Genomic DNA, 26831 nt, shown 5'->3' with positions numbered 1-26831 from the left:
TTATGATACCCACTGCCCATGGACATAGCTATAGAGAGAGACCATAACATTGGTTAACACTTAGGAGACCAAATTCAGTTTTAAAAATAAAACTTCAGGGTTCGCTTCTGAGGTCAGTGGACACTGACCAAGTCATTTAATAGGGGTAATTACATTTGGCACCCTGTCCCAGGCTATGAGAATGTAGCCAGGAAATAAAGTTTGGGTCCAAGATTTTCAAAAAATGGCTAATGATTTTGAATGCCCCAACCTGTGACACATTTAAAGGTGCCTGATTTTCAGATAGGTGAGAACAGAGAATATCACAAAGTATGTGATAGATGAGATGGGGAAAAGGGGAGTATCTTTCATCATATGTCGCCTAGAAATAGAAATTAACCAGTCCTGTGTCTTAATCACAAATAGACTGCATCTTCATGGAGGGATCAGAACAGCCCTGGGTTTTTTTTACCAGTCAGATTTATCGCTTAGGTATGCTCCAAGTATTAATTTCTATCTCTGCCACTGACTCATATGTGACCTAGACAAAGTCACTTAGTCTCTCTGTGCTGTGGTTTGCTAACATAAGCAGTGGGTATAATAATATACTTGTCTGCATCACAGAGGTGTTATGAGACGAAGCTCATTAAATGTTGTCAAGCACTTGAGACCAGCAGATATGAAGATGCTACTGTATACCATCTTTATCATTGCTGAAGATAACCAAACTTAAACCAAAGAAATGAAAAGAAAAGTTTCCAGACATCATTAATTATCTATATATAAACATCATATAACAGAAGATAATTTTCAGAAAGCCATGGGAAAGTGTAGAAAAGAAATAGTTGAAGAATACTGACAGAAGTTACAGCAACATATAGATCCAAGCAAATAATAGGGTTGGAAGAGCTTCAGGATTAAAACAAGTGAATAATAGACTGACCTCAGTCCTACAGGTAACAGAGGAAACATTTAGGTCTTAATACTCTCAAAGTTTCAAATAAGAACAGAGAGCAGCTAAAAAATAAACCAAGCCAGCCAGGTTCCCTTACAAACATCACTGATGTATTGTGAAAAGAAAAGGAGTACTTGTGGCACCTTAGAGACTAACCAATTTATTTGAGCATGAGCTTTCGTGAGCTACAGCTCACTTCATCGGATGCATACCGTGGAAACTGCAGCAGACTTTATATATACACAGAGAATATGAAACAATACCTCCTCCCACCCCACTGTCCTGCTGGTAATAGCTTATCTAAAGTGATCATCAGGTTGGGCCATTTCCAGCACAAATCCAGGTTTTCTCACCCTCCACCCCCCCCCCCCACAAATTCACTCTCCTGCTGGTGATAGCCCATCCAAAGTGACAACTCTTTACACAATGTGCATGATAATCAAGTTGGGCTATTTCCTGCACAAATCCAGGTTTTCTCACATCCCCCCACCCCCATACACACACAAACTCACTCTCCTGCTGGTAATAGCTCATCCAAACTGACCACTCTCCAAGTTTAAATCCAAGTTAAACCAGAACATCTGGGGGGGGGAGGAAAAAACAAGAGGAAATAGGCTACCTTGCATAATGACTTAGCCACTCCCAGTCTCTATTTAAGCCTAAATTAATAGTATCCAATTTGCAAATGAATTCCAATTCAGCAGTTTCTCGCTGGAGTCTGGATTTGAAGTTTTTTTGTTTTAAGATAGCGACCTTCATGTCTGTGATTGCGTGACCAGAGAGATTGAAGTGTTCTCCGACTGGTTTATGAATGTTATAATTCTTGACATCTGATTTGTGTCCATTTATTCTTTTACGTAGAGACTGTCCAGTTTGACCAATGTACATGGCAGAGGGGCATTGCTGGCACATGATGGCATATATCACATTAGTGGATGTACAGGTGAACGAGCCTCTGATAGTGTGGCTGATGTTATTAGGCCCTGTGATGATGTCCCCTGAATAGATATGTGGACACAGTTGGCAACAGGCTTTGTTGCAAGGATAGGTTCCTGGGTTAGTGGTTCTGTTGTGTGGTATGTGGTTGTTGGTGAGTATTTGCTTCAGGTTGCGGGGCTGTCTGTAGGCAAGGACTGGCCTGTCTCCCAAGATTTGTGAGAGTGTTGGGTCATCCTTTAGAATAGGTTGTAGATCCTTAATAATGCATTGGAGGGGTTTTAGTTGGGGGCTGAAGGTGACGGCTAGTGGCGTTCTGTTATTTTCTTTGTTAGGCCTGTCCTGTAGTAGGTAACTTCTGGGAACTCTGCTGGCTCTATCAATCTGTTTCTTTACTTCTGCAGGTGGGTATTGTAGTTGTAAGAAACCTTGACAGAGATCTTGTAGGTGTTTGTCTCTGTCTGAGGGGTTGGAGCAAATGCGGTTGTATCGCAGAGCTTGGCTGTAGACGATGGATCGTGTGGTGTGGTCAGGGTGAAAGCTGGAGGCATGCAGGTAGGAATAGCGGTCAGTAGGTTTCCGGTATAGGGTGGTGTTTATGTGACCATTGTTTATTAGCACTGTAGTGTCCAGGAAGTGGATCTCTTGTGTGGACTGGACCAGGCTGAGGTTGGTGGTGGGATGGAAATTGTTGAAATCATGGTGGAATTCCTCAACGGCTTCTTTTCCATGGGTCCAGATGATGAAGATGTCATCAATATAGCGCAAGTAGAGTAGGGGCTTTAGGGGATGAGAGCTGAGGAAGCGTTGTTCTAAATCAGCCATAAAAATGTTGGCATACTGTGGGGCCATGCGGGTACCCATAGCAGTGCCGCTGATCTGAAGGTATACATTGTCCCCAAATGTGAAATAGTTATGGGTAAGGACAAAGTCACAAAGTTCAGCCACCAGGTTAGCCGTGACATTATAGGGGATAGTGTTCTTGACGGCTTGTAGTCCATCTTTGTGTGGAATGTTGGTGTAGAGGGCTTCTACATCCATAGTGGCCAGGAAGGTGTTATCAGGAAGATCACCGATGGATTGAAGTTTCCTCAGGAAGTCAGTGGTGTCTCGAAGGTAGCTGGGAGTGCTGGTAGCGTAGGGCCTGAGGAGGGAGTCTACATAGCCAGACAATCCTGCTGTCAGGGTGCCAATGCCTGAGATGATGGGGCGCCCAGGATTTCCAGGTTTATGGATCTTGGGTAGTAGATAGAATATCCCAGGTTGGAGTTCCAGGGGTGTGTCTGTGCGGATTTGATCTTGTGCTTTTTCAGGAAGTTTCTTGAGCAAATGCTGTAGTTGCTTTTGGTAACTCTCAGTGGGATCATAGGGTAATGGCTTGTAGAAAGTGGTGTTGGAGAGCTGCCGAGCAGCCTCTTGTTCATATTCCGACCTATTCATGATGACAACAGCACCTCCTTTGTCAGCCTTTTTGATTATGATGTCAGAGTTGTTTCTGAGGCTGTGGATGGCATTGCGTTCCGCATGGCTGAGGTTATGGGGCAAGTGATGCTGCTTTTCCACAATGTCAGCCCGTGCACGTCGGCGGAAGCACTCTATGTAGAAGTCCAGTCTGCTGTTTCGACCTTCAGGAGGAGTCCACCTAGAATCCCAGTGGGGTGGGAGGAGGTATTGTTTCATATTCTCTGTGTATATATAAAGTCTGCTGCAGTTTCCACGGTATGCATCCGATGAAGTGAGCTGTAGCTCACGAAAGCTCATGCTCAAATAAATTGGTTAGTCTCTAAGGTGCCACAAGTACTCCTTTTCTTTTTGCGAATACAGACTAACACGGCTGTTACTCTGAAACCTGATGTATTGTGGTGATGGGAACCAGTATTATCAGAGCAGCATCCATGCATACACATAGGGACCATCATTTGAAGAACCCAATATTTACCTCTCCAGATGCCTGTAGTAATTATACTTAAGATATACCATGGTAGTGCAGTTCCCATGGAGTGGTAATTGCATATGGCCAGATCCTCAGCTGGTATAACCTAGCCAAGCTCCACTGGACTTCAGTGAAACTGTACTAGTTTATCCCAGTTGAGGAACTGGTACTCAGAGTGCTATAATTAAAGTGGCCTGTGCAACCTTAATTCATCCTCCGTGTGTGTATGCAGTACAATATAGTCTTTAATTGCATAATCACATAGTATTATTCCCCACAGAATCCTGCCTCATTCAGTGCACTGGCCTCTTTGGTCCCCCGCGCCAGGCAAATCCCCTGCAAAGGGAAGCAGTGCACAGGAACCAGGGTTATGTAGTAAAGGAGGCTGTTGTTTGTAGGACCCCTGCAGCATTTGTTGCAGGAGTTGGATGATGTATAGTGAATGAGGGCAGAGGATTGCAAGAAGGATGGCCTCAGATTTAAAGCAGATGAATGCTTCCCTGAACAACTGTCTTCTATTCCTGCCTCTGACAGAGAGTTGCAATGTGAGCCTGGATAAGTCACTTAAACCAAACTTTTCACAGGTGTTCCTCATTTTCCAAGTGCCCAACATGATACACTGGGGTCTGATTTGCAGAAGTGCTAAGTACTCCTAGCTGCAAATGAAGTCAATGGGAGCTGTGCCTGGACCACATAAAGTGCTATAAAACACTAAGTACTCTGAAAAATCAAGTCCTAAGCATCTCAAGTTGGGCACTCAAAATGAGTGAATACTTCTAGCCTCAGTCTCTCTGTGTCTCAGTTCCCATTTTACACATACCATAGTGATGAGCGCAATAGAAAAGCCTCTGAGGAAATTAATTCAGTCTTCAGAGCAGGGTTTGAATAAGGCCTGGGACCATGCATTCAACAATGGGGATAAAACAAAATATTGAATAGCTGTTCATTAAGTGAGCACCATCCATCTTGTGCACTGAATGAGGCTGGGTTTCTGTGGAAAAACATGGTATGTGATCATGTAATTAAAGACCATATCATAATACATACACATAAGGGGGCCAAATTAATTCTGGCATTTCCTAACTTTTGAGTCTTTGACTCAGCAACCTTAATGTTCTTTTAGACAGAGTATTAAACAAAAAAACAAGAACAACAAAAACCAGGAAGTTACACATAAACTGAAGACAAAAACAAAAACAGAAATTCCACCATGTGGCACATATTGACAACCACATGGTTCATCAGCAGTGTTGGAACCTTGAGATCCACCACACAGATCTGAGCCATTTAAGCAAATGGAGTAACTGATAGTAATAATAGGTTGTCATCTTCTTTGTGACCTGCACTAGAAAGTGATGGGATATTTTGCCAGTGAGTTTCACAGATCTTTGCTCACAGCAGAAGAATGGTGAGGTAGAACTCTTTCTATGGCTCCTGGTGGAGAAAGGGGTTGACTTCTTGATGCAGGATTTCCAGAGATTCTGAAAAGGAACCAGGAAGAGGTTTCTTGGTAGGGGTTGACAGAATGACGATAGTGAATAATTTTCAGCACCCATCTGTCTGTTGTTAAAGCACTTCAGTTGTGGGCAAATTGGGTATGGTGACCTCCAAAAAAACTGAGGAGCAGGATGATGTGGCATCAGTAAAGTGATGCAGGTCTTGACAGTCCCATCAAAAGAAATTCTTGGCTGTGGGTTAGAGTGAGGTGTGGCAGTGGATGGCATAAGAGCTGTATACCTAGGCCTTTGTACCCTCTGTTTGTGTGGTAGTTCTTGGGAGTTTTGGCTGTAAAATGGTTGACGAGATGGTCTTGCTCTTTATACCCCTTCCCCTAAGAGGAATCATCACAAGCTGGGATAGATACCAAAAGAACAAAGCATTATCCTTGAGTCCTTGAGAAAGGGGAGAGATTCATCCAGTCATTTCATTGAACAGGTTAACTGAATCAAAGAGCAGGTCTTGAATGGTACTCTGCACCTCTCTAGGGAAACCTCAGGATTGTAACCAAAAATTTCTCCTCATGACAATGGCTATAGCCATCCCGCTGGATTCAGAGTCTGCAGCATCTACTGTAGCCCAGAGAAAGGAATAAAAACTCTGACCCCTTAGATGGAACAAAAGAGCACTTCTGAGCCCTCTTTGGGGTAGGAGTACAAAAAGGATGAGTATGCCACACATTTCTAGCTGGAACCAGATGACCTTGTTGGTTGGAAGTGCCACTTGACTAGGACCCAAGAGTTGCAAGATGTGCAGCAATCTATTTTGGGACTCCTGAACCTCTTCCAACTGAATCTGGATCTCAGACACCACTCCTGATAGTGACTGTAGTCATCAGGTAGAGCTAGTGAAGATGGGATTACTGCCTCATCCGGGAAAGTTGAAGAAATTGCTCCCCAAACTGTCAGATCTAGCTCAACTTTGGTTTCCACATACTCTAATGAAGCTGGTTGGTGTTTACCAGGAGATGGTAAGTAAGGGTCATGTACTGATCCTGGTAGAGATTCGAAGGGCCCCAATAACTCCAGTATGAGAGATCAACAGGCTGACTAGGACCTCATGGAATTGGATACCACCTGCCTCTTGAAAAGTCATATCTGGTAAGAGGACAAAACCCCAATCTCTTAGGGCTTCTGTCCAGACCCATTTCTGTACAGTAGTGCAGGGACTCCTCTGGAATCTCTGACTCATTGGATGCGAAAGCTGAAACCCAAACTAATAGCAGAACTGATGGTACCAATGGTTGGGTACCCAGACTCACAGGTGAGAGAGGAGAGCAGCTCCGTGTCCTCTGAATAGCTTCCTCCTCCGGAGTAACTAAGTCTCAGAATAAAGACAGACCTAAGGCGAGTGAGAACAGGGGAGAGCAAAAATGTCCTCCAGAGAGACAGGTTTTGGACTGCCCCAGGGTACTGGATGAGTCAGTTGGTGGAACTGTTGGATCCAGAAACTCCCTGGTCACAGTGGAAGTCTGATCCCTCTAGTTCTGTGACAATGTTGGCAGAAGGTGTGTTCTGGATGTCAAAGGGAGAGGAGGTGGATGTCTATCTTTCAGTTTGTTTATCAGAACCAACTGATCCATGCTCCTTTGTGCAACTTACAGAGGAGGCTTACTCAGGCCTAGTTCTTTAGGACTCATGCGTGAGGACTGTCCCAACTTGGTAGGAGTCACGGTGGGATCTGTTTTATTCAGGGCAGCTTTAGAAGAACATGATTTGTCTCTATGCTTGTGAGCGTGCTCCTTACACTCATGAGAAGTCTTCCCCTTAGACTTGCCTCCTGATCGGAGGATCCTATCTGTTGATTGATGCTGATGTACAGGTGGTCTCCCCAACCCAGATTTGATCAGGGCCTCATGACCTTCTCCATTAGATGTTTTTTAAGTCTCAGCTCTTGACCCTCAAGTGCTCTGAGAGGGAAGGGGGGGCAAATGCTTCACTTGGCCAAGATGTGAGCCTCACCTAGGCAGTAAAGGCAGCACTGGGATTTGTCACTCACTGAAAAGGAGCAGGGGCAGGAAAAGCTATTCTTGAACCCCAGGATTCTGGGCACAATCCTACCTTCCTGGGAAGATTTCACCAGGGCAGGGGGAAAAAAACAACAACTAACTGACTAACTACACTAGCACTTAAGACTAGGAGAGTAAAATATAAAGACTGTGTACAATAGATTTACAGATTGAATCAGCTGAAGGACAAAGTTGTGGATACAGAAGATTCCAACTCAGACCATGCAGTGGTAAAAAGGAAGTGGAGAGGCTCTGGTCTACACTGCCCATTATAACCTCAGTTCAGAGCATGAGCAGAACAACCGAGTATACTGCTTACTAAAAATCTCCAGACGCAGGGGCATGCATACCCACATGGGGACCATCACCCAAAGAAGAACATATTTCCCCTAGTTTTCTGCTCAGAACCATTTTAGATTACATTTTCTAAAAAAGTTCAACATGACACAGACACCTAAAGTGTGGCAGAGCTATAAGCAATTGAAACCAGAGTCTTCTAATGGGAAATGTCGATCAACCTTAATACTAAATCGGTGGTACTACCGGCTCTGCCTGTAGCACTCTATATTTGAGAACCAAGGAATTATTGTTGCTAAAGCAGAGATTACCTAGGCTACTGTATGTCAACTTAAATACAAAGCTTTAGGTGAGAATTCTATTTTTGCTGCTGATAATTAGAGGTAATACTGGGAATTGCAGTTTTTCTACCTTAAATATTATATATAAAGTAACAACAAAATGTTTCTTCAAACCAACTGCCTGAAAACAAATATATGCCTCCTTTTCTACATAATGCCATCACCACATAGCAATTACCATCAAGTTAATTCAGCTCTAAGAATCCAAGTGTTAGGATCGAGGAATGTATATAGTCCAATTTCTTTTTCCAATGATATTGTGAAAGGGCCAACATATATCACTCTCTGCCAGTGTCCCAAAAAAAAAAAAAAAAAAAAAGACAGTCATAAATGAATAATGAAACCCAGGATCTCCAATTGGACACTAGAGTATTGAGCTTTTAATGACAGCTCATGTTACAGAGCCAATGAGGAATAACTGGGACCTTTAAGTAGCTGCTCAGGACAATGTTTGCATACCAATGAAACGTAATGTAGTAGTTCAAGAGATGCTATAATGACAGCATCAGAATTCAGGCTCCAGGGAATCCTGTATTTTGCTACTATGTAAATAATACATCACACCTACATGTTCTATAATAGATTACAGAAAAAAATATAATTTCATATTTTCCAGATGTTTTCACCCTCTAAGGTTTCTTGTGGTCGTAGCACAAGCTTTCTCTGCCAACTCTGGGTTGAGGTGGAGCAGTCAGCCAAGCAAAACTAGTGCCATTTGGCCCTGCCAGCATGGTGAATACCAGCAACAAATGGCAAAAACATCATAGAACCATGGGTTAGCAGGGACTGCAAGGGTCATCTAGTCTAATTAATCCTGCCAAGATGCAGGATTTGTTGTGTCTAAGCCATCCAGGACAGATGGCTCTCCAGCCTCCTTTTGAAAACCTCCAATGAAGGAGCTTCCAAGACCTCCCAAGGCAATCTGTTTGTCCTAATCCCATCACTTTTCAGTACTACCAGCATCTCCCAGCCAACCTAGAAGGGGAGCTAACGGTACTCTTCTTCAAACATCCCACAATAAGAGTTTTACATGCAATAATCCTCCGTCATAACACCTAGCCCACTTTTCTTGTATGTACTAAGTCAAACTGAGGCCTGAGGTACACTGTAGCACAGGCCCCTCCTGCTGCAGCTCCACCCTGAACTTTTGAGTGATGGTGACTCAGGGGCCCTCTCACCCAGAGAAGCAGAATAAGTGGCATGAGCTTTCTTTTCCCTCCCAGGAGTAGCAGCAGGGCCCTTCTCCCCTTGAGGGAATCGGGACAGGTAATGTTAGTCAGCAGCATGGGTGAGAGGTCCCAGCACTCACCCAATAAGCCAGGATGTACCTGCTTGGGTGGGTGGGTGGATGGATGGATAGATGGATGGACCAGCCTACTGCTCTTTTCTCCTCTCATGGGGGGAGAGAGGGGAGCTGCCCTGAACAATGCAATCTAGAGTTAACATCCCATTGAGATGAATGAGAGTTTATATAAGAGGTGTCGTTTGAGGCTGTCCACAGACTCAGGCAGACATCACTGCATCACTTACATTAAAGTCATGTCACTGAGCTTTTCAACCCCAAGAAAGTCAGGGTGTTGATAACTCCACTTTCATGTAGCACTTTTCCAGTCCTGTAAATAGCTCATGTGTTTCAGTGTCATTGTAGGACTGTCAAGAATCAGAAGAATTAGTGTCCAGCTATGCATCTTGTATTGTATAAATAAAGTATGATCATTTGTAAATGCAAGCTGAGAGCATGTACAGACACTTTTGGTAAAGTTTACAGCAAGAATACCAAACATAATCCCCTCCTAAGTGTCCTAGGATAAAATTCTCCCCCTCCTGTTAGTTTTCAAACACTAGGGTTGCGAACTTCATAATCTATAAAAACCGGACACTTCAGCAGGAATGCCGGAACCTCTCCTGCCCTGCCCCGCCCCCTGTCCCACCTTGTTCCCCCTGAGACCCCACCGTCCCTCTCGGTCCTCTTTCCCTCTCCACCCATCGCTTGCTGCTCTTCCCCTCTCGCCCACTCCCTGTGTGGGTCGGGAGGGACTTGCCTGCACAGCCAGAGCTGGAGCCACCCCATGCAGGTAGGGGGCGGCCCTAGCTGAGTAGGGACTGGCACAGGTGATGACTCAGTGCCTCCCCACCTCCCGCACCTGCAGTAACCAGATTTTGGGTGTCCGGTCAGTAGATATGACCAGACACCATCAGGTCCTTTTTTCGACTGGACTTTCTGGTCGAAAACTGGACACCTGGACACCCTACCCAAGAAATCAAACATGCATTTTCAGTCTAGGTTACACGGATCTTTAAATTAAATTAAACAGAGCACAAACGTACAAAACCCTTCATTTTGAACTGAGTCATAGAACTGTCTCTGAGCTGGCAAGCAGGGAGACAAAGTTTGTAAGTGCAGCACACAGAAATTCAGTTATAATATCTTCCCCTACATTTGCAAAGCTCTGTCTAGCCACTTTCTTCTTTCTAGCCATAATGGGAAGCATTTCCTCAACCCAAAAAGAAAGTTTTAAAGTAATAGCTTAAAATAAAGCTAGATAACCATTTTTACTCTATAGTAGTATCATTGTTGCCTGGCCTATTGGTTGTCTTCTTCAAATCAAAGAAGGTGGAGTTTTAAGTGCTACTTTTGTTCCAAAGAATTCATGTTCAGAAGACTGAATTTCACCATATTGCAGCCCCTCATCATGAGCTGTCATTACCAAGCCATCATCACGATGTCGGATTTTCTGTCAGCATTTGTATCATCAACTGCACCTTCTGGATAAAAATTATCCGTATTTGAAGCTAAGTCTGTCAAATCATCTATTTTTTCAACGTACAGCCAGCCTTTTTCATCAGTGAGTAACTGCTTTCCCAGCTGCACTGAAAATGCATCCTGAATAAACATTGGAAGGAAGACAGCTTGGATACCTGACATTGATTTTAATCATGGCAGGTCCCTTTTTCCTCTTCCAAAGCCAGGGTGTAAGGAGACCTTCCCATACTGCTGGTATTTTATTGTCATGTAAAAAGCCTGCTGACCCTTTGTTCTGTGCTGGAGGACATGACAGAATCATGCTATAAAGGAGGATGCTAGAGTTTGTCCTCTTGCACTTGCTTGCTTGGGAATCAGACACTAAAAACAATGCACATTTATATGGCAAATCTGATCCATAGATCTCAAAGCACTTTGCAGAGGTGAGTAAGAGCCCTCATCTCCATTTTACAGATGGGATAATTCATTAGCCCTGGGTCACACAGCTAGTCAGTGACAGAGTCAGGAAAAGGACCAGGGTTCTTTGCCAATATTTATAATATAATTTGGTATGAATGAGAAGCCCAGACCCAAACACTCCCAAACTTTGTGGGGAGGGGGGAACTATATAGGATACAGATCCAGGCCAGAATTCCAGTCTGTGGAAGCAGTATCAGATCAAAAGCAAACTACACATCTACTTGGGACCCTGTCTTGATCTCATCGAAATTAATGGAAGCAGAATTGGGCCAAAGATTCAAAGATTCTGAACATCCCCAGCTCCCATTGACCTTAGTGGGAGTTAAGAATATTCAGCTCATTTTAGAATCCAGAGCTTTAACTTATTCCTGGGAGATGGATTTGGATACCCTAACTCATGTTTCACAGTACTGCCTTACTCCACCAATAGCCCCAGTCATGTGTGACTACATGTATTATGCAGGGATCGCAACCTTTGGAACGCGGCCCGTCAGGGAAATCCGCTGGCGGGCCGGGACAGTTTGTTTACCTGCAGCAACCGCAGATTCGGCCGATCACAGCTCCCATTGGCTGTGGTTCCAGGCCAATGGGGGCTGCGGGAAGCAGCGGCCAGCACATCCCTCAGCCCACGCCGCTTCCTGCAGCCCCCATTGGCCTGGAGCGGTGAATCGCGGCCAGTGGGAGCTGCGATCGGCCAAACCTGCGGAAGCTGCAGGTAAACAAATCGTCCCAGCCTGCCAGGGGATTTCCCTGACAGGCCACGTGCCAAAGGTTGCTGATCCCTGGAATATAGTATCAGAATCTTACCGAGAATGAAATGAATGGTAATGAAATTGTTAAAATACTCCGACAACATTTGGGAAATGTGGCCTTTAGTGGAAATCACCACTGATTGATGGAGTGACTTTTGGGAGTGAGACCTGAGTGAGTTTTGACACTTATGTGGTGGTTTTGTCCATTCCAAATGGGCTGTGCATACACTCATCCTGGATCCAGGATGTTTTATTGGGTTGGATACAGTGCTGTAGAGATACAGGATTATGTGGGCAGCCAAGTGTTCACAGTATTTCCAATCAGGGGTACATTTTTAAAATGTTGTGCAGTGTTTTTACCAACATGAATTCTATTAAAGTCAATGAGTGCCTACCAGCTAAAATCCCACACTGCTCTGAAAATTAACGACATACACTGATTTTATCTCAGATTTTCCCTTTTAAAATGTTAACATTATCTATATTTAGGCACGTAGTTACAACTGGTTGGCACACTAGAAATATACATGGACAATATGCAGACAGCATACATACTTGCTCATTAGGTTTCTTCCCTCTTACAATGAATAATAAATCAAGAGAACCTATAATAAAATAATCATAAATAATAATCCTCTGCTTCTTCCTACATCTCTAATCTCAGTCTACCGCACACTCTTCCATTCCATGCTTTATACTCCACTATATTTATCGATCCTAGGTAGTTACATGATGCCCATCACCATGGTATCAGAGCCTCACAATCTCTAATGTATTTATCCTCATCACTCCTCTGTGAGGTAGGGAAGTGCAGTTACCCCCAGATGGGGAATGGAGGCACAGAGAGGCTAAGGCCCAGGTTTTTAAAAGGTATTTAGGTGTTGCTGTGCTCATCATTGCAATGCATAATAGATTTAAGAGCCTAAATCGTTCTTAACTGCCTAAATCCCTTTTGAAAATGAGATTTTGGCTCCTAAATCAGTTAGGCATTGCAATGCAGAGTGCAGCAACACCCAGATACTTAAAAATCTACGCCTAAGTGACTTGCCTTAGGGTCACAAAGGAAGTCTGTGGCAGTCTCAAGTCCTAGGCTAATGGCAGCTTAACCAATAGACCACCCTTCATCTCCATTGCTAACTGCTTCCTTCACTTCTCTTGATCTCACCTTCTCTTCCTCCTTCATGCTCCCTGGAAGCTTGAAAGGGCTTATTACTTCCCCTGTCTCACATTATCTTTTTTCCAAATCTCTCCAATGTCAATTTTCTTGCCAGAGCTGAGAAATTGGGTTTGGTTATGTTACTGACCTTAGCTTTTCCCCCTGAACCATTGAAGACTTTTTGCAAGTAATATAGTGGAATAAAGTAAGTAACCACAAAGAGAAAAAGTATTTTGAGAAGCCTCTTTGGTACTGGCTGTAAAACGAGAGCTCTTGATCAGTTATGATGCTTTTATTCACAGATCAGTCTGTCTTCCTGTCAGCAGTAATGGGCGTCATTTTATTCTGTACACTTCTAGTAAAAGCTTTATGGCATTGTATTATTTGTCATTTCCAGATGGTGCTCACAATCATCAGTTATAAATCAAGGCAGGACAGGGAGATGGTTTGACTGAAGGGAAAATATTTCCCTTGCAATAAGAGACCTTTCTGAAAAGTTCAGGAGCTACAGTGAGAAGCCATTCATTTTTGCATTTTATCAAATGACAAATAAGCACCTTTAACTTTGGCTGATCAATAACAACCCCATTCCTCCTTGGAGAAATATGTAACTATGAGGCACAAATTGCTGTACTAAACACAGTGCAACACATGCAATAAGTATATTAATTAGCAAGATGGGTCCAAATTAATTACTAGAGATGGACCCAAATCAAAACTTTGGACTCAGATACCCCCAAGCCTTCAGGATGTTCAGATCTGGATATGAACTTGATGGTCATTTTCTACTAAGCCAAACACTAAGTGACGGGAAGGTGGGCTAGGATAAAACTTCTCCTATTGGCACATTATTCCATACTCATCCATTATCAAGCTTCCTGCACCTTTCTCTGAAACTCCAGGTGTATTGGTTACTGTCAAATCAGGCTACTTGTCTCGGACCATTGTTTTGATTCATTATGGCAATTCCTATGTTCCTATTTCTATAGAAGGTGGATCCAAAACTTTGGATCCTAACGCCCTAAGCTGTGTAACTTTTTCTGCCTCATCTCCAAAGGGAGACAATGTGTATTCCTGCCTTTCCCTGCCCCAGCCATTCCCTGTCCCCTTCCCCCATATGGATATCTAATTCCTTGGAAGGGATTCCAGAGGGTCAACAGGAGGGGCATGGGGGAGATGCCACTGAGATATCTGAGTCACCTTCTCATGAAAGAAAAGGAGTACTTGTGGCACCTTAGAGACTAACCAATTTATTTGAGCATAAGCTTTCGTGAGCTACAGCTCACTTCATCGGATGCATACTGTGGAAACTGCAGAAGACATTATATACACAGAGACCATGAAACAATACCTCCTCCCACCCCACTCTCCTGCTGGTAATAGCTTATCTAAAGTGATCACTCTCCTTACAATGTGTATGATAATCAAGTTGGGCCATTTCCAGCACAAATCCAGATAGATTTCCACTCCATACGGCTAAATGCAGCGTCTTGCATAATGACAGGTTTCAGAGTAACAGCAGTTTCCACAGTATGCATCCGATGAAGTGAGCTGTAGCTCACGAAAGCTTATGCTCAAATAAATTGGTTAGTCTCTAAGGTGCCACAAGTCCTCCTTTTCTTTGTGCGAATACAGACTAACATGGCTGTTACTCTGAAACTTCTCATGAAAGAAGGGGGTAGATCCACATACATAATAGGCATGATACCTCTCCCTCTCCCCCTCCCCCACATCTTCCCTCTTTTAAAAAAAAAGGGGGGGAGTTAAATTTCCCATGACTATTCACGTTAGCATGCACTGAACTGAAGTTCCTTCCTCATGGGAGGAAAATGGAATTGGGTAAGGGTGTGTTTACACTTTTGCCATTGCTATTATGTAGCTGGAAATATTTTTCTACAAGTCTGGGTTAACAGGACATTAGGCAAACACTATCTTGGCAACCAAAAAAAGGAGAAACTTAATGATTAGTAAAAGAAAACATCAAATTTGCATAATAAAGAACGCAGCAGAGGTTGTGGAGAGACCCTGCATTCCTGGGATCCACAGATTTTTCTCCCCCACCTACAATTTTCTCTCCGCCTACAATTTTATCTTGTTCCTGATTTTTTGGAAGATTGTGCTGTGTGTAGCTCAGATCACAGACATGCTTTTTGTACCAATTTAGCTATTTTGGTTGGGGCATGAATTTTTACTAATATAGTTCAAACAGCACAATCCCCAGTTACACCAGTATACATAGCACTTTTATACTGGTAAAATTGTGTCCACACCAGGGGCATTGTACTGTTTCAACATCAGCGGTTTCAAAACCAGTTAAAGTTGCACAAAAACTGCATGTAGACAAACCCTGCTTCAAACAGACATTTAAAATCTCTTTACATCAGAGCTGTGTGGGAACAGGATTTGCCAGCCCACAAAAAAATTGGGCTTTTAGAAAAAAAAATTCCAAATTGGAACAGAAAAAAAAATGGTTTGTTTCCAATTTTCATAATCTTGATTGTTGTTAATTGGGGGGATGAGGAGACAGGAAGGAAAGGCGAGAAAAATTTCATTTGGCGAGGATCTAAATGGAGTATTTTGGCTCCATGACAGACCACCTGACAAGCAAGAGGGCTGCCCGGTTGTGGCACCCCCTGGTTGCCTACCAGACAAGTAGCCTGTGGAGGCTGAGAGTCGAAGTAGACCTTCAGGTGTGCTGCCAAAAATTCAGACTGCTGAGGAGTTGGGGCCTCCTGGGGAGATGGGTGGCCAAACTGGCATGAAACCAAGCAGGCTACCAGTCAGCCAGCATCTAACAGGATCAACATGTTCCTGAAGAATATTTAGACTGTTCAATCAAAATTTTCTGACAAAACAGTTTTCAGTCAGAAAATGCTGAACTGATTCTGCTAATAATCTTGGCTGGTACTCATTGGCCAGGTTGAAACACATTTTTAAATTGCTTTCCTTATTAATCAGTGCTACCAACTTTCACTGTTTTATGGAAAGCTTTGCAAACTCTGGTATTTTCTTAAAGCTCTGTCCTCACGAGTCTTGTGATTTTGTGAAAAACTCAGCTTTCATCTGAAAATGAAAAGTAAGTGTTTAGCCCAAAGGGTTGCAGAGGAAAGCTTGGAAATGTGAAGGCTAAAGGCTCAAAAACCAGAAGGCAACTAAGAACAGCCTAAAGTTGGAAAATCTCATGGTTATTAAGGCAATCTCGTGATTTTTCAGTGCTTAGGGATGGTAATATTGTATTATCTACTAATATTTTACAACCTTGCCCATGGATATAATCCAAAATGAGCACCATTTACAAACCAAGGCACCAGTCCTGTACCTGGGCTCCATGCAGCTGGACCCCTGTTCCCACAAAGCATGACTGAAATCAATTAATCAGCTCCATAGTCAGCTGATGGATCAGGGGCAGAGTTTCAAAAGTTCTGACACTGTTGAGTTACCTGTGTGAAATTACTGTAGGTGCGGCAGTATTTTTCCCTGTAGAAAAGATTATTTCCCATTTTATATAACTTTAAACTAGGCTAATGGCTAATCATCAAATTTCAGCCCCAAGGGAGAATTTTTCATATAGTTATGAGTGACTGAAAACAGGATTATATTTGAAACTGTTTTTGTAACCTGAACTACAAAGCTCTCTGTCATACACATGCTGTAACAGAAACAGATTTCCAGCTGAAACTGGTTCAGACTAGTATAATGGAGAGAGGAGTAAAAAAAGATGCCGACAACTTTCACTTTTCAGTGACCTCATCAACCTCTAGCAAATGTAAGCAGAGCCGCTCCTGTAGGCACCAGTCCTGCAAACATCTCCGCGATCACTTGCATGCTTAACATTAAGCAATGACACAAGTATTTGCAAAATAAAGGCAATGAACTTCAGTTTAGCCTACATGCATACATCCTAGAATTCATTCACCCTTAAATTGCAGTGAGAATATAACTTTTCTGGCTGAGAATGGAAGCAAGAACCCTGAACACTTCATAAGGAGGCCAGTAGTCTTGAGAGGTCCAGCCTATTTTTTCAGTCCCATGAGATTCATATCAACATCCAAACTGTAGAGTGATTTGTCAAGCTCCACTTATCACTGCTGTTGCATACTACTCTATGTCTCTAGGCATGGTTTATGCTACCTAGAAAGCCAAAATATTCAATCCATATTCCTAATCCATACGAAGGATCTTAAATAAAAGAGGTCTGATTTTAAATATAAGGCAAAATGAAAAACAGAACAGAACACAAAATGGGGGGGAGGAGATGAAATTATTCCTTCAAAAGCATTTAAGATATTTGAGGTAATGGTATTTACTGGGCGGGGGGGGGGGGTAATATTACATGCTAGGATAGGTCCATTCATGGAGGATAGGTCCATCAATGGCTATTAGCTAGGATGGGCAGGGATGGTGTCCCAAGCCTGTTTGCCAGAAGCTGGGAATGAGCAACAGGGGATGGATCACTTGATGATTACCTGTTCTGTTCATTCCCTCTGGGGCACCTGGCATTGGCCACTGTCGAAGACAGGATACTGGGCTAGATGGCCCTTTGGTCTGACCCAGTATGGCTGTTCTTATGAGCTCTAAAAGGCCACTCAGGGAAGAAATACTCAGATAATCTTTTTCCTTCTTGGAGCTCAGGAAAACAACACTCATAGGGGCCTAATTTGTTGGAGCATGGGATTGTATCTAAGCTAAATTAGGTCAGCAAAGAAGAGAAAAATGAAAAACGGCTTTTGATTCTGTACAAAAGCCTATTGATTATCCAAGACTCAAGAATAATGAAAACAGGTTGCAATGGGATGTTTACTGGGGAAAAAAAACAACATTTAATGATAACTACAAAGCTGTTACTCCAGTCAGGTTTTGATAGCTGTACTGCCTCAGAGAGGAGACTGAAATGTGACTGAGTAGGACTCCTGTGGCTTTTGGTATACATCAAGATGTAGTCATAACAAATGACCTTCTAAGAAGGTTTATCTGTCTTGCTTTGCTCATTACTTCAATGAAAGTAGGATCTGGACCTGTGTGTGTCTGAGACTTGGGGATGGTCTTGTGGAGCATGATATAAAACAGATTTGTGAAGGAGCCATTTTCTGTGATTGTATGTCAAGGGTTTACCTAGATGGGGTTGAGTAATGTGCCATAACTGCATCATTAAAAGAAGCCTGAATCGGGATTTCAGTGAAGTAGGTTTTTGAGAGGGATCCTGATTTCCTAGGAATTTTAATAACTCAAGGCTATGGAATATATATATATATATATATAGGTTAGATAGATTCCTCCATATGGTATAACATTTCAAGAGGTGCAAACACCCAGAAAAGGGAAGGCCATGTTTTGTAATAAACTTACTTACAGTAGCTTAATCAAGTGGCAGCTAGTTAATATAACAACAATTCATCCTTTGCTTTGATCTGACCTGTCTTGATCTTGTGCATAGGCTGAGGGGAAGAAGGAATTTGTTTGGGACACCATCGACAGGATTGCTGAAGTGTATCCATGCCAGGCAAGAAGAAGCTGTAAACAGAGACCATGTAGAGGAGCTCCAAACACCCAGAACCGTGACAGCAGAGCCCATTTCACAAAATATGATAAATAAAGATATGCAGGAGAGTGCAACATTAATTATTGGCCAAAGACTGTTCCCTGTAGGGAGACAGGGTGTGCTGCCAAATGATAATGGAGGCCAGAGATGGACTGGTGAAAGAACAGTAAAAGGTGTGGTTAGAGCCACTTATTAGCTCAAGACAGTAACAACAGCATCTTGCTTTTATATTAATGGCTTTCATTCCTTTGGAACAAAATGTATGTTTATATTGTGTTGAGCCAGTGATGGCACTCAATTAATAAGGATCCCAAGCCAGTTTATACACTAAAATACACCTTTTTTTAATATAGAGATCATTTCATCCATCACTTCAATGCAGGCACCTGGGAGATAGAATGCAGCAACTGTTAAACAGCACAGCACTATCCAAGCAATTCCTTATTAAACTGAAATTAGAAAGGAAAAGTTTTACACAGGCAAAATGAACTGACCCTCATTGGAATTTGATCATGACATCAGGATTAACCTAAATGATTCCTGGTGAGACTGCTTGATGAACCAGTCTTCTTGCAATCATATTCTTCATGTTCTGAATGTAGTATGTGGCTCCAATAATTAGTACTCTTGTTTTTCTGTCTCTCATGCTATGACTGAGGGCTTTTTCTCCTGCTGGTAAGTGCACACATGGAATAGTCTGCGTTCCGGAAAAACTCAGGCTCTTCCCTCCTTCCCCACCTCCCTACCCCTCACATTGTACTTACTTGGCACCCATTACAAACAGAACCATTACCAGAATTTTTCTAGCACAGCAGAATGTTATGTAATAGTCAACAGAATAATTCATATCTGGATTTATAAAAATCATAAGATTAGGTGCTGACCTGGTACAGCCTTATGTAACCCTTCGCCATAAATTAAAAACAGGCTCTGGTGTATAAGACAGACTTCATGGGCTCAGACAGACTAGAGAAACATATTGCTTGAGGGACTATATCCTCTTCCTCACTCTGAAGTATGCTCAGTAAGCATGGTGAGAGGGCTCACAATTCCAAACCAAGAGAGATGCAATCCTTCCTCCTCTTCCCAGGTTGTGGAATGGTGATGGAGTGACTCCATGACCAGCATCATCCTCAGTGGTGCAGTAGTCTCCATGGCTGTTATGCCTCTCTCCTATACACGCAGTGGTCTTTCACCAGTGGATGCAGAGAGTCACAGGGTGTGTCTGCACAGCAAAAGCAATGCATGGGCTAGCCTACCCATGCAGTGCACTGTACAGGTTAGATGACCTGAGCTAGCTAGAATCCAGCCAGTGTGGGGTAACAGTAGCAGTGAAGACAGTGCAACACTGGCTGAGTGGGCTAGCAAGCCATGTACATACCCAAGGCCCATTCCGGGCTTTACTACCTGCTCTGAAAAGCCCATGCTACACGGTCTTCACGGTTGTGGTTACCCACCCTAGCTAGATTCAAGCTATCTCATGTAAGCTGACCCACACCCAGCTTTTGCTGTGAATATACATCCATATGGAATGTCTTCACAGATTGTTAATCCAGTCTCTTACTTGGATGTTACCACTAACCCTCCTCCAATCCACTCACAAGACAGTCTCACCCGATTTTGGTGGTGCTTTCCATCTGGGCTAACTGACTTGTCTGGAGCCATAGGCTAATACCAAGGTGCTGTTTTCATTCAGGCTGGTAACCTGCCCACTTTGCAATGAAGATGCTGATAGTCCTCCAATGCCATCCCACAATGCCCTCCCATGTGCCCAAAAGGACAGACTGGTTCTCCCACAAGTCATTGGGAAAGGAGCAGAACCAACCAGCTTATTTCAGCACAAAGAACTGTGGAATATGCCTCCAGACATCACAGCGACAAACAGAGGGGAGTGCAGCACCAGTGAGGACATAGTAACTCAGGTATGACTTTGCAGTGTGGCTGCTCATACCCGAGCTAGGCCAACCTAGACCTGACTGCCAGTCACCCAGGTTAACTCTGCAACTAAGATATACCATAGTATAGTTCCATTGTTCTGCCCCTCAGCCTTCTACTACTTCTGCTAGAATTCTGCACCACTGTGCAATGCAGAATTTGCACAGAATTAATTTTCTCCACCGATTCCCCCCCCCACAGAATTTGTGATTTCTGCATGAAAAAATAATGACAGCCCAGCCTGCTGGCAGCCTGCAGGCAGCCTGCTGGCAGCCTCAGGCAGGAGCCCCAGCCACCACGTGGCTGACGTGATTACGTTGTGTTATTTTGACAAAAAATATGCAGAATTTTAAAATATTGTTTACAACCTTTTTAATTTTTTGGCACAGAAGTATCTCAGGAGTATTCTATGCATGAACAAATGACACACATAGAATCATAGAATATCAGGGTTGGAAGGGACCTCAGGAGGTCATCTAGTCCAACCCGGCTCAAAGCAGGACCGATCCCCAATTAAATCATCCCAGCCAGGGCTTTGTCAAGCCTGACCTTAAAAACTTCTAAGGAAGGAGATTCCACCACCTCCCTAGGTAACGCATTCCAGTGTTTCTCACCACCCCCCTAATGAAAAAGTTTTTCCTAATATCCAACCTAAATCCCCCCACTGCAACTTGAGACCATTACTCCTTGTTCTGTCATCTGCTACCACTGAGAACAGTCTAGAGCCATCCTCTTTGGAACCCCCTTTCAGGTAGTTGAAAGCAGCTATCAAATCCCCCCTCATTCTTCTCTTCCGCAGACTAAACATCCCCAGTTCCCTCAGCCTCTCCTCATAACTCATGTGTTCCAGTCCCCCAATCATTTTTGTTGCCCTCCGCTGGACTCTTTCCAATTTTTCCACATCCTTCTTGTAATGTGGGGCCCAAAACTGGACACAGTACTCCAGATGAGGCCTCACCAGTGTCGAATAGAGGGGAATGATCACATCCCTCGATCTGCTGGCAATGCCCCTACTTATACAGCCCAAAATGCCATTGGCCTTCTTGGCAACAAGGGCACACTGTTGACACAGAGACAAACAGTATTCAGGGAGTACAGACCTCTTCTGGAGGATCTACATATCCTATCCACCCACATAATGCAGCGGAATTATACTGGTTCCACTGCATTTGGGACCTTCCATGACCTTTACTTTGGCTATGAGAATTTGGCATAGTTGAGCACAAAGCTTAGAAAAAGAACATTATAAGCTTTGAAATGCAGATCTTTGCCAGTTTTAAAGGATTTGCCAATAGCTCACATGTCCAGTGGGGATCATTCTGGAATACTCTGTGGCATTTTCTGATTTTAGAAAAAGATAAAAATCAAAAATTCCTAAGAGTAGAGCTGGTCAAAATGTTTTTCAATGAAAAGCTTTATCTGTGAATAGACAGCTTATTGGAACAGTACAGAAGTTTTCACAATTGATTTCCATATTGTTCAAAAATTTCTCATTTCAATTTGGATCAAAATGGACATTGAATTATTATTAAAAAAAACAACAAATATTGAAAAGTTTTCATTTCAATACATTTCGGTGTATGGAAATTTTTTAAAAATACAATTTTCTCTTCATTTTCTTCAACATTTTAATGGAAAATACTCAGCATTTTCCAACCAGCCCTACACATAGGAAAATAAGTGAATGGTGCCTCTATCTAGAGAAAAAAGAACAGGAATACTTATGGCACCTAAGAGACTAACAAATTTATTTGAGCATAAGCTTTCATGGGCTACAGCCTACTTCATCGGATGCATGCAGTGAAAAATACAGTAGGACAATTTTATAGACACAGAGAACATGAAACAATGGGTGTTACTATGCACACTATAAGGAGAGTGTCAGTTAAGGTGAGCTATTACCAGCAGGAGAGAAAAAAAACCTTTTGTAGTGATAATCAAGGTGGGCCATTTCCAGCAGTTGACAAGAACGTGTGAGGAACAGTAGGAGGAAGAATAAACATGGGGAAATTAGTTTTACTTTGTTGTCATTACACAAAGTAAAACTATTTCCCCATGTTTATTCTTCCCTGAGACTCTCTTATGCAAAGGCTTCTCAGGGAGTCCTTAGAAAAGAGCCTGTGTCTGTCTACCTCCGTTCCTGCTCTGAGAGAATTCTCCCTGCTGTAAAGTGGCCAGAGCAGGGCTCAGAACCTCACCCATAGTGTATCTGAGTACAGCAATGTGACATGGCATAATTGGTAACAAAAGAGTTATTAATATCAATTCTTTTATCCCTTCTTTGGCAGGTTTTTTAAAAATAAATTCTGACCCAGACTTACTGGACACAGTTAACCCCGCATGGTCCCATGGGAGTATATTCTTATCTATATTATCTCTATGGACCCTTCAATGTACCATCAAGCACCTCATAATCTTGAATACATTTATCTACCTCAAAGGGGGTGTTGTGAGGGATAAGTTCTGTTATCCCCAATTTACAGATGAGGCACTGAGAGGCTAAATGATTTGCCCAGAGTCACACAGAGCAAGAATTGAAAGGGAGTTTCCCAAGGCCCCTAACCCCTACACTGGATCATCCTTCCTCCAAAAGGAGTTTTTTACCCTCTGTACAAAATGGGACAGCTGCCCCAATATGGACATTTGCCTCTCCTCAAGGGCAAGTAGTACTCTCACCACTGACCTTCATATCTGTTCCTCCAGGGGAGTGGCAGCTTTAATCTGTGAAGCCAGGATGCCATGGGAATGTGCCAATCAGAACAGTTTTGGTGTAAATCTGGCATATAAGGCTTAGGGGGTCAGAAACTATGTTTTTTAGACTTGGAAGTATCAAATCACACACTCCAGCTTATTTAAATTGCCACTGGTAGTCTATAGGCTTATTATTGTTATTAACTCTGCAAACCACCTTATGCTAGGTTAATCAAAACATCACGAGATTTCAGAGCAGACAGTTAGAGTAGATGCGTGTGCAGAGCTCTACTTGCCTGAAGCATGAGGATTTGGTCTTTTTAACATTGACATTATTTCTGCACACAATGGTAACATATTGTGTAGTTTTTCTAAAAATATAACACTAAGCTTTTTGGGCTACCAGTCTGTAAATATGAAAGTGCAGGTTAATATTCTGATAGCTAATTTATCACTGTATAATATTCGGTTTGTGTACTGAGCAGAAATAATACAGTTGTGCCGAGCTGAATTTAATAGCCTCACGTTCAGTAGAGTTTAGTGAGCTCTTTCTGCATTACCAACACATTCAAAATAACAGTGTACTAGCATTTTTCTGGATTACATTTAAAGACATTGCCCTCTAGTGTGACAGATTAAAAACCCTTGATTTAGTTTAGGGCTGTCAAATTATTACAAAAATTAATCATGAGATTAAAAAAAGTTGCGACTAATCACAGTTTTAATCACACTGTTAAACAATAATAGAATACAATTTATTTAAATATTTGTGGATGTTAGGTAGGAAGTGTGTGAGAGTATGTTGGGGGAGTGTGTGCGAGAGAGAGAGAGACAGACAGACAGAGTGCGCATATGTGTGAGAGAGATAGAGTGTGTGTGTGTTGGGGGAGTGTGTGAGAGTGACCAGAGGCTCCTGGTCCTGAGCAGCTTGGCCAGGGACCCCACCATGGGCAGCGGGTATAATTGGACCTGGGCTGCGGTGGCCCCAGCCCTTCCCTGAGACCCCTACTGCCTCCTCCACTCCACCCCCAGGTCCCCACTGCTTGCTGCGTCCCTCCTTCTCGGGACAGGGGAGTGAGGAGGGACGCAGAGGGCCAGCAGCTGGTGGACTGAGGAGGCTCAGCCGGGTGCTGGGGCTGGTAGCTCGGCAGGGGAGATGGGGCATTCAGGGACAGGAGGAGCTTGCGCTGGGGGAGGCCGGCAGCTCGGCCAGGTGCTCAGGGCCGGCCCAATGCTGGCGAGGGGAGGAGGTGGTTGCGTTAGGGGTGGGAAGGGCGGCTGCTTGGCCTGGCGCTTGGGCAGGGCCGGCTCCAGGCGCCAGCTTTCCAAGCAGGTGCTTGGGGCAGCATTTAGAATGGGGCAGCAGCCCATGTCCCACGGCAGCAATTTGGCGGCAGCTCCGCTGCTCTTCCCGCCACGGCAGCTTTTGGGCGGCAGCTCCGCCCAAGCAATTCAGTGGCGACTGCTTGGGGTGGCAAAATTGGTAGAGCCACGCCTGCACTTGGGAAGGAGACCATCAGGAGTGGGGGGCCAGCGGGTTGGCCTGGCGCTTGGTGGGGAGGGGATCAGGGGGGCCAGCCGTGGTGGCTCAGCCCGATGTGGCTGGGGTGGGCGGGCCAGGGCTCCGCCAGTCGCAGGGCTCCTCAGAGTCAGGGCTTCTCCTTTTACAGGGTGAGAGGGGGCTTTCGGGGCTCCAGAGTGTGGGGGGCAGGACCTTGGGTGGAAGGGGTGTGGCTCAGCAAAGACCGGCTACATGGGTGGTGGAAGGGGTTCACCCCAATATCAGCCCTCCCTAGCCCCGCCTCCGCTCTGTGCAGCAGACAGGAGGCTCCCAGTCCAAAGCAGCTTGGCCAGGGGCTGCTCCATGGGTGGAGGCAGGAGCAGCAATGGAATCCCTGTCTTGGAGCCATGCAGTGGTGCCCCCCAAGTACAGCACACTCGTGTGCGATTAATGCTAATTAAAAAAGCATTAATTTGTTTTGCATTAATTGCAGGTGTTAACTGCAATTAATTAACAGCCCTAATTTAGTTACAAAATGCAGATTGACATCAGTTTATATCATAAAATTTAGGGTCCCAATTGTAGGATTTTCAGTAGGCCTGTATTGGCCTAACTCTGTGCCGGCTGGTCAACAGGACAGTCATTTTGTTCTGTATTTGTACAGCACCTAGCACAACGGGGACTTGGTCTATGACTGGGACTCCTGGGCATTACCACAAGAATATTAAATTCTCATTGGGCTTCAGTGGGAGCAGAGTTAAGCCAGTACTGAGCACACCTGAAAAATCACCATGTGATATTTTCATATAGCTGTACAAGACACTTTAAAACTTACTTTCATATCCTAGCAATAGATCTCATGCAAAAAATTTAAGAAATTCAAAAAAACCACATAAGTACATTAGATTTGACCAACATTTATGCATCATGTCATTCATTGGCTCCACAAATCAACTGTCCTTGGCCTTTGTTGTCTTTAAACACAAAATTACAACCCACCTATATTAATCCTTCTGTGCAGTTCCAATTTGCCTCCAGCTTTCTCACCCTTCCTTTTAACCATCTATTTCTTAAATTTATCTTTAACAGATACTAGGGAGAAAGAGAGAAAATGGTAACTGCTAACTACATCCTTTATGGAGTAACTGAAATAATTGATTTTTGAATGAGTAGTTTACTTTATTAGCATTCTGAGTGTTCATTCCCCACTCTCCCAAAATCCATATACAGTACATGCCTCTTTAATAGAGCTGCAAATTATGTAACCCAATACATAACAGTAATAATAATACCATCAACCAATATAGGAAATGTACAGTACTGTGCATAGGTTGTGTCTTGTCATAATTAAACATGTTTTTATAACAGTATATTACCGGGGGAAATAGAATTAAATCAAAACCAGAGACACTGTGTGAACGTGACAATGCCTCTGGCTGGGTCATTTGAAAGGACTGTAATAGTGAACTCTGGATTTAAATACCTATGTCTCCACTGCTTGAGCTAAATAGATAAATCGGCTTAGAGGCAGAAGCTGACTCAATACGTGGCCAAGCCACTAGTCGGGGACAAAAAACCCACACTGACTAGAGATAGGTTGCAGTAAGTTCTCCTCTCTTCTCATTACGTCATGACTTTGGCTCATTGGGTGATTTAAAGCAAATGGAATTTTGAAGACAGTTAATCTGAAATATATAGACTTGTCAATATATTTCTTATTCTGTTCTCTAGGTGCCTGTCACCATAGCAGCTACATGATCTGGTAAGTCTTGTCCTCTCATATAAAATGCTTAATGTTCCCTGCATGAGTTGAAAGGACTACTTTTAAGATCATGGTCACACCATCCCTAAGCTTGCTCGCTCCCTCCCTCTCTCTCTTTTAAATAGATATAGCATTGTGTACTGAAGAATCAAAGCGCCCACTGGGATTTTCTAACAAAATGTATTTAAAACATAGAAAGGATATTCTACTGTAGGAGAGATCAAAATATCTCCTGTATCCTGTCTTCAGTTCATTGCTGGGTAGATCTTTGTCTGCTCTCAGAAAAAAAAAACAGATTAATATAATTAAACACAGGTCCTAGACAG

The 26831-nt window shown here is 43.3% G+C and overlaps 2 protein-coding genes across 4 annotated transcripts in view; one reads left to right on the top strand and one right to left on the bottom strand.

Moving 5' to 3' along the window:
- BEGAIN (brain enriched guanylate kinase associated) overlaps positions 1 to 26831 on the top strand; it is a 526866-nt gene that overhangs the window by 198193 nt on the left and 301842 nt on the right. The window contains exon 3 of one of the 3 annotated variants that reach the window (XM_084632028.1): positions 26475 to 26505. The exons of the other annotated variants lie outside the window; for them this stretch is intronic. The gene's annotated coding sequence lies outside the window, so the exon portion shown is untranslated. The remainder of the gene's footprint in view (positions 1 to 26474; positions 26506 to 26831) is intronic. 3 annotated transcript variants of the gene reach the window in all.
- Positions 1 to 26831, bottom strand: part of LOC311522593 (uncharacterized protein) — a gene marked incomplete at its 5' end in the record, with an annotated part of 91179 nt that overhangs the window by 12161 nt on the left and 52187 nt on the right. The gene's annotated exons all lie outside the window — the stretch shown is intronic.

Source organism: Lepidochelys olivacea (assembly GCF_965140295.1).
Source record: "Lepidochelys olivacea isolate rLepOli2 genome assembly, chromosome: 6".
Lineage (NCBI taxonomy): Eukaryota > Metazoa > Chordata > Testudines > Cheloniidae > Lepidochelys > Lepidochelys olivacea.
The sequence above is the reverse complement of the archived record's forward strand: the minus strand, read 5'-3'. Positions and strand labels throughout refer to the sequence as shown.